Source organism: Ambystoma mexicanum, chromosome 2q (assembly GCF_040938575.1).
Source record: "Ambystoma mexicanum isolate Mex_15411 chromosome 2q, UKY_AmexF1_1, whole genome shotgun sequence".
Lineage (NCBI taxonomy): Eukaryota > Metazoa > Chordata > Amphibia > Caudata > Ambystomatidae > Ambystoma > Ambystoma mexicanum.
Genome location: NC_090924.1, coordinates 384,138,463 through 384,152,655, shown reverse-complemented (window position 1 = coordinate 384,152,655; position 14,193 = coordinate 384,138,463).

The following is a 14,193-nucleotide window of genomic DNA, read 5'->3' as shown; positions in this document are numbered from 1 at the left end:
AAACTACGTATTCCCCTGTTACAGCTCTAGTTTTGAACCAAAATGCAATGCTGCCTGCATACTAGTCTGGCAAGAATTATCTGATCATGAGGACTTGAAAACCACTGTAAGACTGTCATTTATGGGTAAAATGTCGATTTTTACATTTTCAAATGTGTACCTTTTCCAGTTCCCCTCAGCACATACATCTATTTTTATTGTATTGATGTGCACGTGTTTTATACATTTTTGTATGAATAAAGGTAACATGTCTATGTACCTGTATGCTGACAGTGCTGAGTTGAGATGTCTCTCTTAGGTGCTGTTTTTTGAAGAATGCATATAGTGCTCTGTGATTTCCTGTCTGATACTGCACTGGTCACCTGGCTACCCTCTGATTCGGGCCCAGGCCCTTGCCTGCCCAATTGCACAACCCTTGCTCTTGGGTCTGTGTCTATAAACCTGCACTTTTAGACACCTACTGTCTGCACTTACCCTTGCACATGCCACATGCTGGCCGCACTTCTTGTTATTGTTTTGATCCCATATACAGCACTGCTCCCTCTCCTTTCCCATTGGCACTTTTTCCTTCCCCTCTCCCCTGCACTTGTGCGCTCTCAATGTCACTTGGCCTAGTAAGATCATTGTCTCTGTCCTCGCTCTGTTCCCCCTTCCTTGCCTGGTCGCGTCTTGAAACACCTGTGTATAGGCGCATTGCAAATGCCATATCATATCATATCATATCATATCATAGATCCAAATCCCAGGTTTGAAATGTTTTGGAGAGGGGGAGTGCAATCTTAAGACAAAACTCTTAAGTGAGCCAGAAGTGACATCAGAAGAACGACTCTCTGACCAAATAAGTGAAGGGAGAACTAGAGGAGCGGGGGTTGGGGGGGAGGGGGGAATGTGTCTGAGTTTCAAATGCATCCCTATTAGAATGGGGCATAAGCATGTTCCCTGCTCCTTTGCTTTTTCTCTCCCAAATATCCCAATTTTGGGAAGTCAATGACTAACTCACTGGAATACAGTGTACCTACATTAATTGTATCAAATAAATGCAGAAACAAATCTCTTAAATTGCCCTGGTTTAGGTATTTTGGAAATTCAGGCCTTTTCATTTGCCTCTGTGTTCGTGCACAATATCTGTAGTTGCAATGTTCCATTATGATCTCAAGTATGACTGGAGCCTAAAAGCCAGGACCCACTGCACTTCTCACGCTTGGCACGGTTCAATTTGAGATATCTTTAATATAGTAAATGTGTGAAAGCGATACCGGCCCTTAGTCATTGTTTTAACCGTCATGGATCTTTCTAATGCATGGTATGAATTCAAGTTACATTTCCATAAAAACTAAACAGAAAGTAAGATACAGGAATCAACTGGTAGTTTTCCATTTAAGAACATTATTTTATTTTGTAATTGAATCTACTTTTAGAGATGATCCAATACTGTGTTACTAAGAAGATCAGTTTTTTTTGAAAGCCAAACATGACAAAGGATCTTAAGCGCTTGAGAAAAGAACAATGTGCTCAGCAATTAGAAATGGCAATGTGAGAGTAATGGCCTCCCCCATCCCACTACTATAGATTTGCTTTGTCTGATGCAGCAAAAATAAATCAATGACCAACGCAAACAAAGAATATGTGAAAAGGGATATGGCCAGGCACTCACAGTGCAGCCCCTGTGAGATCAAGTATGCTCTTAGGTTGCAATTGCAAGAGGTGCACCTGCCCTCCCCCTTCTAGCACCTGGATTCTTCGAGTAGGTGATTTAATCCCATAACTCCCCCAAACCCCCCATAAACAATCACTGTATTTGACATGAACCTGCATGGTCAGTGTACCTAGGAAGCTGTGAAATCCAGGACATTGCACTAACAGATCACTGCTGTGCTGCTGTGTGCAGCCCAGGGATGCTCAGTTATAACTCGTTACCGTTGGTGCAAGACAGAGGGAAACAAGGGCCTATCCGCGAGGAGTAAGACAATGATATGGTTAAACGCCTAACGATTGCCTCTGCCGCACTGGAAAGCATTCATAAAGCTCACGTGGCGTTTAGACAATTCCATTTGCTAACACAATGTACCTTTTTTATTGGGATTGTAAATATTGATTCGGTTGTTTCTTCTCAGCGAGTCCACATTAAGGGCCCCGCACGTGCCTGGGAGCATCTTTAAGGGAAGGCTGTTGGCCGAGTGATCAGAGCACGAGAGATGACTTTGCTGCTAGCGAGAAGAAGGACTCCTCCAAGGTGGGATGTAGCTCTGCGAAGATGCCGTGACAAACACAGGTTCTGCACATTATTTTGCATGGAGGGTCTAGGCGAGGAAGGTGAAGGAAGCGTATTCGTACAGGCTTTCCAGAATATCTGTATGATAATTTCCCGTTTCATGTAGTGCTTCATGTCATGTTCCCTCAGCTTCTTAGTGCTGCAACAATGACCAACAATATTACACAATTTAATGGTGCTCGGCAGGATGATGGGCTGAGTCAGGATTCGGACCTTGGACTTAGGGTTCCACTCACACCTATCAGAGATTAGTACTTAACGGCCTGATTTACCTTCCACACGTGCAGCTCCTGAAACAGATGTAACACACCAACCACTCATGCTGGTCCATTTTCTTTCACTGCCATCCTTCAAGACCAACCCAAACCATTTAAATATCGTGAAGCATTGTGCTGTGCTTCCTGTCAGCAGCAATCAGTTTTGGGTTGTCCAACTCCAGGCCTCGAGGCCCGGATCCATGCCTGGTGTTCAGGATAACCCTCATTAATATTCAGGAGATGCATTTGCATACAATGATTCTAAATGTATGCAAACGTGTCCTCATGAATATTAATGGCAGCTGTTCTGAAAACTTGCCAGGATTCCGGCTCTCGAGGCCCGGAGTTGGACAACCCTGAAGCAACTACAACTAGCAGAAGTGAGGCACAGAGCATGCACCCTGACCTCACTTGGGCATTTCTGAGAAAAGATGCTACCACTCTCCCGGCCACACATGGACTTCCTAAAATAGTCTTAGATAACAGACAGTCCCCTCTGTCCATTATTGTCATGGTTCTGCAATTCATTGGCATGGTACAAATGCAGAGGACAGAGGAAACGTAGGGCATCGTGGACGCACATTGGCAACCTAGTTCCATTCAGCCATTGACCTTGATAACTTTGTCAAGAGGTGAGGAAGGCCGACTGTCCAGGAGTGCAGGGTGTGATCCTTTCATTCAATGGTCAAAAGGATGCTTGTAGGGGCATTTAAAAATGAGAACCCAAAAAACAACCAGCAGGGTACCCACACTAGTTCTATAAAGTATATAGTCCCAGGTTAAAATGCAAGCCAGCTCCCTTTAGTGTGGGCAATTTCTAGGCCACTACAGTGCCCCAAATGCTGGCAACAGAGACCTGTAAGGGCATTACCAGCTGGGGCAAGGGCAATCACACATTTATCATAGCAAATGTATTAATGTTTAACATGGGGCGTCTAGGCTACTAAAAGAAAGTGGAATTAGTAGACCAAGGTAGCTAATTGATTTCACCCTATCCGGCGCTTTAGTTTGCCAGTGCCTAATTTACATGAGAATTTACTATATCACAATGATCCTTTGGGGGGCATCGCGGAGGGTGTAAAGGCCCTCGAGGCCCTCTGCCCCTCCAGACACACAGCCTCAATTAGAATAATGTTGATGCCAATCACAAGTTCGGTTCAGGCGGCAGAGCCCACTCGCCGGTCGGTGCTACGCCTTTCCTGCCCTCCACGGTCTAGAGATTCTCACAGCGCGGCTTCCGGCGCAGTCGTGGCTTGTATATTTGATTCTGTGTGGATGAATTATGCAGACCGGCTGGCTAGCCGAGATTTTAATGATGTTTCCTTTCTGATGGATTTCAACCTTTGAGTTAAGCCACCGCTCTTCCTCCGACGCGGGGAGACAACCGGCTCGATCCTTAATCCAAAAACAACCGCCTCTGACAAGTACAGTTTGCAAATAAACAGCCTGTGCCTGGCATTATTGATCCTCAAACAGCCTCCCTGGCGCAGATCAGGAAACTCGGTTTGAATTCACAGCGAGGTGAGGGAGCAGAAATAATGGTGTCGGGAAACTGTCAGGCTGGAGAAAAAGACCTGTCAGGGGACTCCTGTTCCAAAGCGCCGTAGCGCCCGCCATCTTCCATCAGCCAAGAGGGGCCTCTGCCATCTTGTACATTGTCTCAGGGCTTAGCTCCGGGGGTAGGCAGCTGTTACTGAGACTACATGGTAGTATGTCACTATTTACTGCTAATTCCTTCTGCATACATTTAGCAATCAGGTTACAGGGCATATTTCCATTTTTTCTAAAAATGGCGAAAGCAGGTGAAGAGTTTATAATTCAAACATGTGTTTGCTAATGCCTCATCCTAAAGACTAACTGATTTCCCAAAGTAGAAAATATAATTATATAGTCACAGTTAGATGTATCTATACTTACATTTATATTTATATTTCTCTCTCTCTCTCTTTTATATATAACCATGTAACATATATGATGTAATACTGCCTACACGTGGTACAGTAGAAGTATAGTTGCTGTTATGTTTTGCAGTTTACATAGCAACATGAAAAATAATGTTCCTTTGTATCGTTTCACCTTGTCCATGAAAGTTAAGTATGATGAACGTTTTCTTGTAGAAAAAGAAGGATGAAAACGTTTTCCATTGGTGTTTCGATAGACTGCACCCCACCAGCAAATCCAAAGGTTTCCATGCACATCTACAAACTGGGCACTTTGGGTCTCATGTTGGTTAAAATTCTGATGAGTCGCTATGTTAGCACTGCAATGTAAATGGCTCTGTGCCACTACGTTAGCAATGCAACGTAAACGGCTTTGTGCCGCCAAATTTTCCTTGTTTGCATGGCGGGATGCAAAAGTACAGGGCAAGACACTGCATACACGTGCATACAGGCAGCGTTTACTTTTAATTGTGTGAGCCACTTGCCATGCTACCCTTCTTGCCCTTTTTACCTACTTAAGCAGCTCTCCAGCCTCTTTTCCTTTGCAGTTGGTGAGCAGGTGCAAGTGGACCTAGGTCACGTGGCCTAAGCCCCACCCACCTTCTTAGCCCTTCCACTTCCTTTCAGCGCTCAACCCTTAGGTCAAGGGAGTCTCTTGTCCTGGTGTCTGAATTGAAGAGCAGACGAAGAAACGAGCAATACCTGTTTGAACTTGTTCAGATCGGGAGGACCCAGTGCCCAAACCGCTGCTCAGACAACTGGTAAGCATGTTCTGACATGTATTTACTCCCTGCATCCCAACAGGACATTCCCACCATCACTAGGCAATGCCAACAACATCGCCCCTCCTCTAAGGCATGGACTCTGTAATGCAGCAACCTCACCCACATCAGCTTCAAGCCCATCAGCACCCACTCACCATCCACATCATGGAAGTTGATGCTAACCATCATCCGCTCAGCTATCACCAATGCAGCTGGCATCACCGACCACATCACTACACACAACTTTGATGCCATCTTCATCACTGAGATCTGGATGACACACACCACCACCTACATCATAACTGTCCTTGTCCCCGGCAGCTAGAGCATCCAACACAGAGACGGGCCAAAGAAGACAGGCGGAGGCCTCAAAGTCCTCCGCAAGACTTTGTGGCCCTGCACCAGACTTGATGTTGACAACAATGGCTCCTTTGAAGTCCTCCCCTGCCTCTTCCCACTCTCCCTGATGGACACAATAACCTAACATCTCATCTACAGACCATCCAAACCCAACACCACCTTCATCAGAGCCTTCACCAACCTTGTCACCACCATAACTCTAACACATGCCAACAACATCTTCCTAGCAAATTCAACCCCCCAGCCAACAACACCCCAAGACCGGTGAAGGAAGCTCTCCTCAGCCTTCACAACACCCTCAGCCTCACACAGCACATGAGAGACCCAACGCACGAGAAAGGTAACATCCTTGACCTAATCATCACCGCATTGCTTTCCCTCCACTACAGCTCTACTCTCACGCTTGACTGGTCTGATCAGCTGGCTGTGACTTTCAACACCCTGCACACCACCCCAGTCAAGCACTCCCAGCAGAAACCCATGATACAAACCTTGAGGTCCTTCAAGAAGTTCCTGGTGGAAACCCTCATGGGAGATCTTGCAAACTCCACCTCACATGGAATGAACACCCCCAACCGAATTGCAACTCTCTACTGGAAGCATTCACCACCACCCTCAAAGCCTCCATCAAATGACACTCGCCTCTGAAACAACGCCTTTGCAAACCAAAACCATCAGCACCCTGGTACAGTCATGAACTCAACCTCAGCAAAAGATATATCAGGAAACAAGACAAATCCTGGTGCTGCTCCAGGACTGCATCCAACCTGGCGGTCCTCAGGAAGCTCTGAGCAACCCAACGACAACTAAACAACACAGCCACGGTCTCCTACTATCAGAACACCAAAGTAGAAGTAAAAAACAAAATCAGACCCCTCTTCAACGTGGTCAAGCACTGCATAAACCAGTACCCAACCCTTCCATACAACAATCCATAGAAAAATCCACCGCCATCAACACCTTCGTCATTGGCAAAATCAGCACATAGACACCAGCTCTGCATCCACAGACCCACCTCACGTCCCTCCTGGTGAAAATTCCACACCTTGCACAGCTATCAAAACACTCTACAGAGGACATGGTAGAAACGCTGGCCACCCTCAAAGCCACATCTTATACAGAAGACATCCACCCAGTATCCATCCTCAGGACCCTGCAGCAGAAGCTCTACTTCCATACCTGGAACTCATCAACATCTCCCTAACTCAAGGCACCTTCCCATCGACCCTAAAGACAGGACAAATCTCCCCTCTACTAAAGAAATCCACTCTGCATCCCAACAACCTAGGTAACTATTGCCCCCATCACCCACCTTCCCTTCCTAGGTAAGATAATTAAGAAAGCAGTAGCTGGACATATGCAGCAACACATCACTAACAACAACCTCCTCCAAATCTACCAGACCCAGATCCAGCACAAAGACGGCAACCATACAGGTGGTCGACGACACCCTAAAAATCCTTGACACTGGCGACCCCTGCCTCCTGGTTCTACTTAACCTCTGAGCCGCTTTTTGCACAGTAGACCACCAGGAATTTCAAGACAAACATACTTGGAATCACCAACCTGGTCCTACACTCATTGAAGTCATACCTCGCCAACAGCCAGCAGTTTGTTCAGATGGACTCCTCTAGATCGCTAATGCTACCCAATACTTGTGGAGTTCTGCAGAGTTCTATCCTCTCCCTGATGATCTCGCGCCTTGAACCATTTACTCTGAGCTTACCTCCTATGCCAAGTCCTTCGGGTTACACATCAAGAATCACTGCTCTTTCAAGACTTACATAGCTACTAAAGCTCAGACAGCTGGGTATTAGCTCTCTCACCTGTGGAATGTAAAGCCCTTTCTCCCCCTGGATAGCATTGGATACACTGTTCACGCACTGGTCCTGGATGGGGGCAATGCCCTCCTTGAAGGCCTCCCATCATTCTCCCTTGTGCCCCTGAGAAGCATCCTACACTCGGTTGCATGCCCCATCAACGGTCTACGCAAATAGGCCCACATCACTGCGGCCCTCATCAACCTTCACTGGCTCCCATTGCAGGCGAAAATCACCTTCAAGTCTTGCTGCATCTTCTATAAGGCAGTTGCCCACACATCACCCTTCTACCTTACGGAGAAATGCAGCATCTCTGGTGGAAAATGCACCACCAGAAGCCAGGACACATGCAGACTTGAAATCCGCCACTTCAAAAGGTAAGGCCCAGAAAACAAGTCTTCTCTGTCTATGCTCCAAGCGTATGGAACCTCCTCCCCGTCTGCTTCAGACTCGCTCCCACACTCCTAGAATTTGGAAAAGAACTCGGGAACAGCCTCATCAAGAAGTTTCTCCTCCTCAACACCTAGACCACCATGTCGCCCCCCATCACTCCTGACTCACTAGATGCCATCCGCCCACCACCCTGTACAGCTGCACTCCTCCTCTTTGCCCCTCTGTATCCTACCCCCACTGTAAGTCTCTTCTGTTACCTCTGAAAACACTCTGTCATGCATCTGTACTGTTGAAAGCTGTAAAGCACTGTGTTATGTATCTGTATTGTTGTATATCGCTGTAAAGTGCTCAGTTGCTTCTCAAAGCGGGGTCAGCACTCAATAAATACCATAATAATAATAATTATAATGATAATAATAATAGGAGAGACCTGAATTGAATGCTGAGAAATCTAAGGCCTGGGAGAGACCAGAATTGAATCTTCAGAAATCCAAGATCTGTGGGAGGCTTGAATTGAATGCTGAACATACCCAGGTCTGGAAGAGACCCGAACGGAATACCAGAAGGCTGAGATAAAGCCTTAAAAGAGCAAAGTAGAAACCTCGGAGAGAACTTGTTAGTCACTGTGCGAGCAGGGAGACTGAACAAATGTCCAGATTGTAAGTAACCTCTGGAAGAGCTTGCCCAGAAGAACATATTTGTTTTGTTGTGTGAGATTAGGGAGGGACATTTGAGAACAGGATTTGTCAACTCTTGTGTTGGTTATTTCATGGATCAGCAGGGAGGCTAAGTATTTGTTCAAATTAGGTTTTGGAACTTACTGTTCACTAACTTTACCTTGTTGTCTAGGGTCTCCACTTTGGAATAAACACTCTTGGGGTTATGTTTAGAACTGTATTTCTTGGTCATTCATCTTAGGAAATGTAGGACATCTGGAGAAAAGCCCCAGTTAGTGTTGTCTCATCCCAGGCATTGTTTTTCTAGGAACAGCCCTATTTATTAGAGTTAGTCCACTAGAAATTGTAGGTGTTTGGTCCAAACCTCTACCCTTCCACAACACTAAATAACTGCAAAACTTCATTCAAATGTGGTGTGTGTAAAAGCCTTACCGAAGTACCTTATGGACATAGTTGTGTCTGTGTGCACATCTTTTGTTTCACTCTTTCTTTTGTAGATCAGTTTAAAATTCCAGCCTCAATGACCTAGGCTTCCACTTCTGATCTCAACATGGTCACACTTTTCAGAAGAGCTGCAATTTTGTATATGTGAAGTAACCTTTAGTTTATTGATTATATATCCATCAACATTGTCACAGTAGAGTGCCAAAATGGCAATACTTTTTTACTCATGCAAACTAGGGCCGGGAGGATAGCCCAGGGGCAATGTGTTTGTCTTGGAAGCAAGACAACACAGAGCAAAAAACGGTTTGGGTACCGGTCTCTGGTATTAAGCATGTTGGATAATATGCCTTAATTAATTAGCAGAATATATTTTATTATGGTGCATTTACCTCTCAGTGGGACAATATAGATGAATAACAAAGTATTGCACTTCTCAACAAGGAGTCTGTTTAAGTATGACTGTATTGACAGTTCTTTGCACATTGCCTACTACTATGTTTCCCATGAGGCCCTAAAACCTATCAACATTGTTGCTAGCCACATAATGGACAGTACTGGCAGTTGTAGTATTGCAGTTACACTTTACATTTGAATGTACCAGGGCATACCAATAGGGTTGTGGTCTATTCAGTAGCACAATGTTACTGATTATTTATTATTCTTAGAAGAGAGACTAAATATTGAATCTGCATGGAATCTCCATTAAACTCATAAAATGGTATTATGCACACAGGTATCGGGCACATAAATCACATTTAACAATTTTGTGTGCCTCCTGTTTGATACTTAACTGACATTGCCACAACATCACCATTTTTTCAAAACATGTTTGTTTCTTTGTATATTTATTTGTATTGTATGCCTAGCCCGGAGGCATTTGGGTGCACGTCTTGCATTTAAGGTTACAGAAGGTACATTGATAATAATGATCAATACAGCACATTGCACAGTAGGTTGTCATTAAAGCTATATAGAATTTACATAATTACATAATGTAATATTTGTATGTAAGATGACAAGGCAGATGTTTTCTTTGTCATGTATCTGTGCACAGAAGGTGAGCTATATAGTTCCCCAACTATGTTGGATAATCTCTCCAATCTGATGCTCTTTTTGTATGCCATATCCACACTCCTAGAGTGCAGAGAACAGTGATTTATGGTTCAATCAGCCAGGAAACTGCCTCCCACAGATATGCTGTATAACTGACCAGCACTGATTACCTGAATGGCACAGATTACATTCCAGTGACATTTGCTGCTAACATTGTCAGTGGTGTCTTATTCTTTTCATGGACAACATTGAACCCATATCCATCCGTGCTAACTCTATTAGCTCTTACTCAGACAGACAAAGCATGGTTCAGCCATACCTTCAAACTGTGATATCTTTTCCGTTATTAACAGCATAGCTCTAAGGGAACTTGGGTATTATTAGGAGCAGAGCTTTGAATGGGTCTATTAATACGATCAGAACTCTGAGTAAATGTGAGCATTAGCATGAACAAGAACCAGAGGTAATGAATGTGGTTATAATCATTAGCAGAGGTGTCTGTGAGGTTTGTGTGTTGGTAGTTCTACTCTGAAGGAATCTGTGTACTCAATAGTATAACTCCTTCCAGCTAATAAGGATTACTTTCTGTTATTTATGTGGTAATCTTAATCAGATATTATATTTATTTAAGTTTTGTTCAACCCTGGCTCTACCAAGGGGGGTCGCAGAGCACCTAAGAGGTTCAAAGGTTGAAAAAATGAGAGGTAAAACAGAAGTTACAAAATGTTTTCAAAATATGATAGGAAGATTAGGATAGACAAGTCGTAGGTGGAGGGCTAGGGTTATATGCAAGGCAAAAGGTATTGTTTAAAGCTCTTTCTAAAAGTGATTATGGAGAGTGTGTGTGGGTGATGGTTTTGTGAATGTTGTGAAAGTAAGGCAGGGTTCTGAGATGGATGACTTTGAATACAATACAGTGAGTAATTTCAAGGCAATTCTTGTGGTATTGGGAGTCAGTGGAGCTTGGCGAGAGCTTGTGTAATGTGTGAATTTTTGGATAGGTGGAGGCTCAGTCTGGCTCCTGCTTTTTGTGTGGCTTGCAGGGCAGATGTGTGCTGTTAGGGATTCCAGTAAGGAGAACATTGCCATAGTCCTGCTTGAACTGAATCAGTACTTGGACTACGGTGTAGAAGTCATCTTGGGAAAATTATGTGTGTGATCGATCATAGGAGGTGTAGTTGTAGATGGCATGCTTTGTTGACAGCATCTATGTGGTGTGTGAAAGAAAGCTGGGGGTTGATGCTGAAGCCAAGAGATTTGACATCTTGAGAGGTATATTTGTACATTGTCTGTGATAAGATCTTTGATCCAGCGGGACGGTAGATATGTGCCAGGGGAGCCAGTGGGGCAGATGAGGAGGTATTCTGCTTTGGAAGGGTTTAGCTTGAGGTAGTGGATGGCCATCCATGTGGTAATGGTGGAGAGATAGCTTTTGAGGGAGTGCAGTTTTGAAGGGGATGAGACACAGGAGTATATTTGTGTGTCATCTGCATTTTGGTGGAAATAGATAATGGGCCTCATTACAAGTGTGCCGGTGTGGTAACAACGGTGCTGATAAGCCTGCCACCACCGTTGTTACTGAACCGGCACACTACGAGTCTTCGGGCGGGTGACGTCCAGCCCGCCAGGGTTGGCGGGTGAAACGGCACCCGCCCGCAGAGTTTCACGGAAGCACCAGCACCGGTGCTTCCGTGGTCCCCATTCCCATTGAGTCCTATTGGACTCAAATGGGAATGGCAAATTACATTTTCTGGTGCCTGACTTCACGGGCCGCCGCGACTCTAATGCCCCGGTGTTTCTGCTAAGTCAGGTGCCGAAAAAGTAACCTGCCGGTTTTACCAGCACAGTTACTGCTGCACTTGTAATGAGGCACAATTTGTTTGCTAAGGGTCTTTCCAAGGGATTCTACATATAGGTTGAAGAAAAGTGGGGACAAGGAAGAACCTTGTGGGACACCCTATATAACTGAAATGGGATGTGATTAATAAAATGGCATAGAGATAGTGGGCCTCATTACAAGTGTGGCAGTCCGGAAAACAGGGTGCCGGTAAGCTCACCATCACCCTTGTTTCTGGACAGCCACACTACGAGTCTGCCTGCTGGGGCTGCTGCGCCCGACAGGTATGACCCTGGTGGGCGCAGCGGCCCAGTAGGCAGATTCATCATGGAAGCACCGGCACTGTTAGCAATCGTGCCGGTGCTTCCATCTCCCACTCACATAGAGTCCTATCGACTCCATGGGAATGGGGACTTACAAAATCTGGCACCTGACTTCCCGCACCACGGGGACTTGTTATGTCCCGGTGGCACTGGGAAGTCAGGTGCCGTATTCAGTGTTACAGGTTGGCATCAACCCACCAGTGGCACTGGTGGGTTACACCCAACCTTGTAATGGGCCCAGTGTGCCCTGTCAGTGAGGAAGGAAGTGAACCAGTCTATGATGGTGACTGAATGTTTCACCCATGGGATAGGATGTTAAGTAGAATGGTGTGGTCTTGGAGCATGAAAAGTGCTATGTTTCCTGTGTCAGTGGTTGGATGGGGTTGAGGCAGCTGGTTGTGGTGATGCGTTTTTGCAACTGGGTAGGGACAAAGCATTCCATAGTTCTGGTGAGGCATGGGAGGATGTTAATGGGGCAGTTGTTTTTGGACAGTCTGAGTTAATAGTGGTTACAATGTGGTTCTCCAACAGTAACATTTTGTGTTGACTCTCAGTCTATGTTTCTCATGATCTCTGAACACTATAAAGCAGTTATGGTATAGAAAGTATTCTCTAAAAATACCCTATCCTATCAACCTTTATTCATACATATGGACATAATCGCTTTGAAATTATTCACTTGATGCCATGTTTTAGAAATTAATTAAGTTGAACTCATGCCCAACCTTGTTTCCATTGAAGAAGTTAACTTCACTTGATATCTTTGCTAGCTGAATAGCACCAGGATTGTTTACAACACCAATGAATTTGGTAAGGTGACACTTGACAGATTTTGGTAAGGTAACACCAGCAAGCACCCCCACTCTCCAAATTGTTCCAGCACTGCTGCATCAATGCCATCTCCAGATTGTGCAATTTACACCTCTGCATTCTCAAGTGGATCTTTCCTTATCTTTCATACCCCCACAGATTTGCTGCATTCATAGCCATCATCCTCTCTCACCTAGACTACTCCAATTCCGTCTATCTAGGTGCTGCTGCCTTTCAACTCAGAAAGCTTCAATGGATCCAAATCACTGCTGCAAGGCTCCTCTTTGCACTCTCCCCTAGAGATCACATCTCCCCTCCACTCAGGTACTCCTCTGGCCGCCCATCAGCCGCAGGGGCCACATTAAAGCCATGTGCATAACCCACCATGCCATCCACAATGACTGCCCTGAATTCCACCTAAGAAAACTTACACATTACCACCCCAATCGATCCCTCAGATCGGGTTCGGCACACATTTCCTGGTGGTCCTCCCTTTCAGGTTCTCCATATTAGGAGCTCCTCTTTCTCCATCCTAGCATCCATCTTCTGGAACTCCATCTCCATCTCATAGAGGATCACTGAACCTTCAGAAAGGCCCTCAAAATCTGTCTCTTTCCATCCGCATCCTCAACCCATCCTGCCTCCTATTCTCACACATGCATTGACCTGTCAGCCACCACCAGCCCACCCACTCCCACCCCTTTTCCATTTCAGTTATTTTGATTCATAACCTCATCTAGCCTCTGAACTCTACCCTTGCAGTTGTCACTGCCCTGTGAGCCATTGTCACCCTATCCATCAACGCAGCCAGGGTTTTTGACATCCGGAGGAAGCAAGAGGGTATCCAGTATCTCGCACTTGATAGAAAATCTGAGAGTGGGCAAGGTGTTGCACTTTTATGGTTCTGAGGCCCAGCATTTAAGTGCGCTTAATGGTACCTTTGGATAAGCAAGGTCATTACAACTGGATTTGATGTACAGGAAGACATCTAGTTGCTCTTGGATTGTGTAGATACAGGTCGTGCATCATTCTCTGATGCATTTGAGGGTGGGCATTGTTACTGCACATGGTCATTTTATCGTGGGACATGTACTGCACTTGAATGAACGTGTGGATGGGCAATATATCACACTTAGATGAACAGTGATGGTGGGCATTGTATTGGACCTAGATGGATCATGAGAGTGAGTATTGTCGTGTGACTAAATGCAATCCAGAAGGTGTGCAATGTTTTTATTATGTA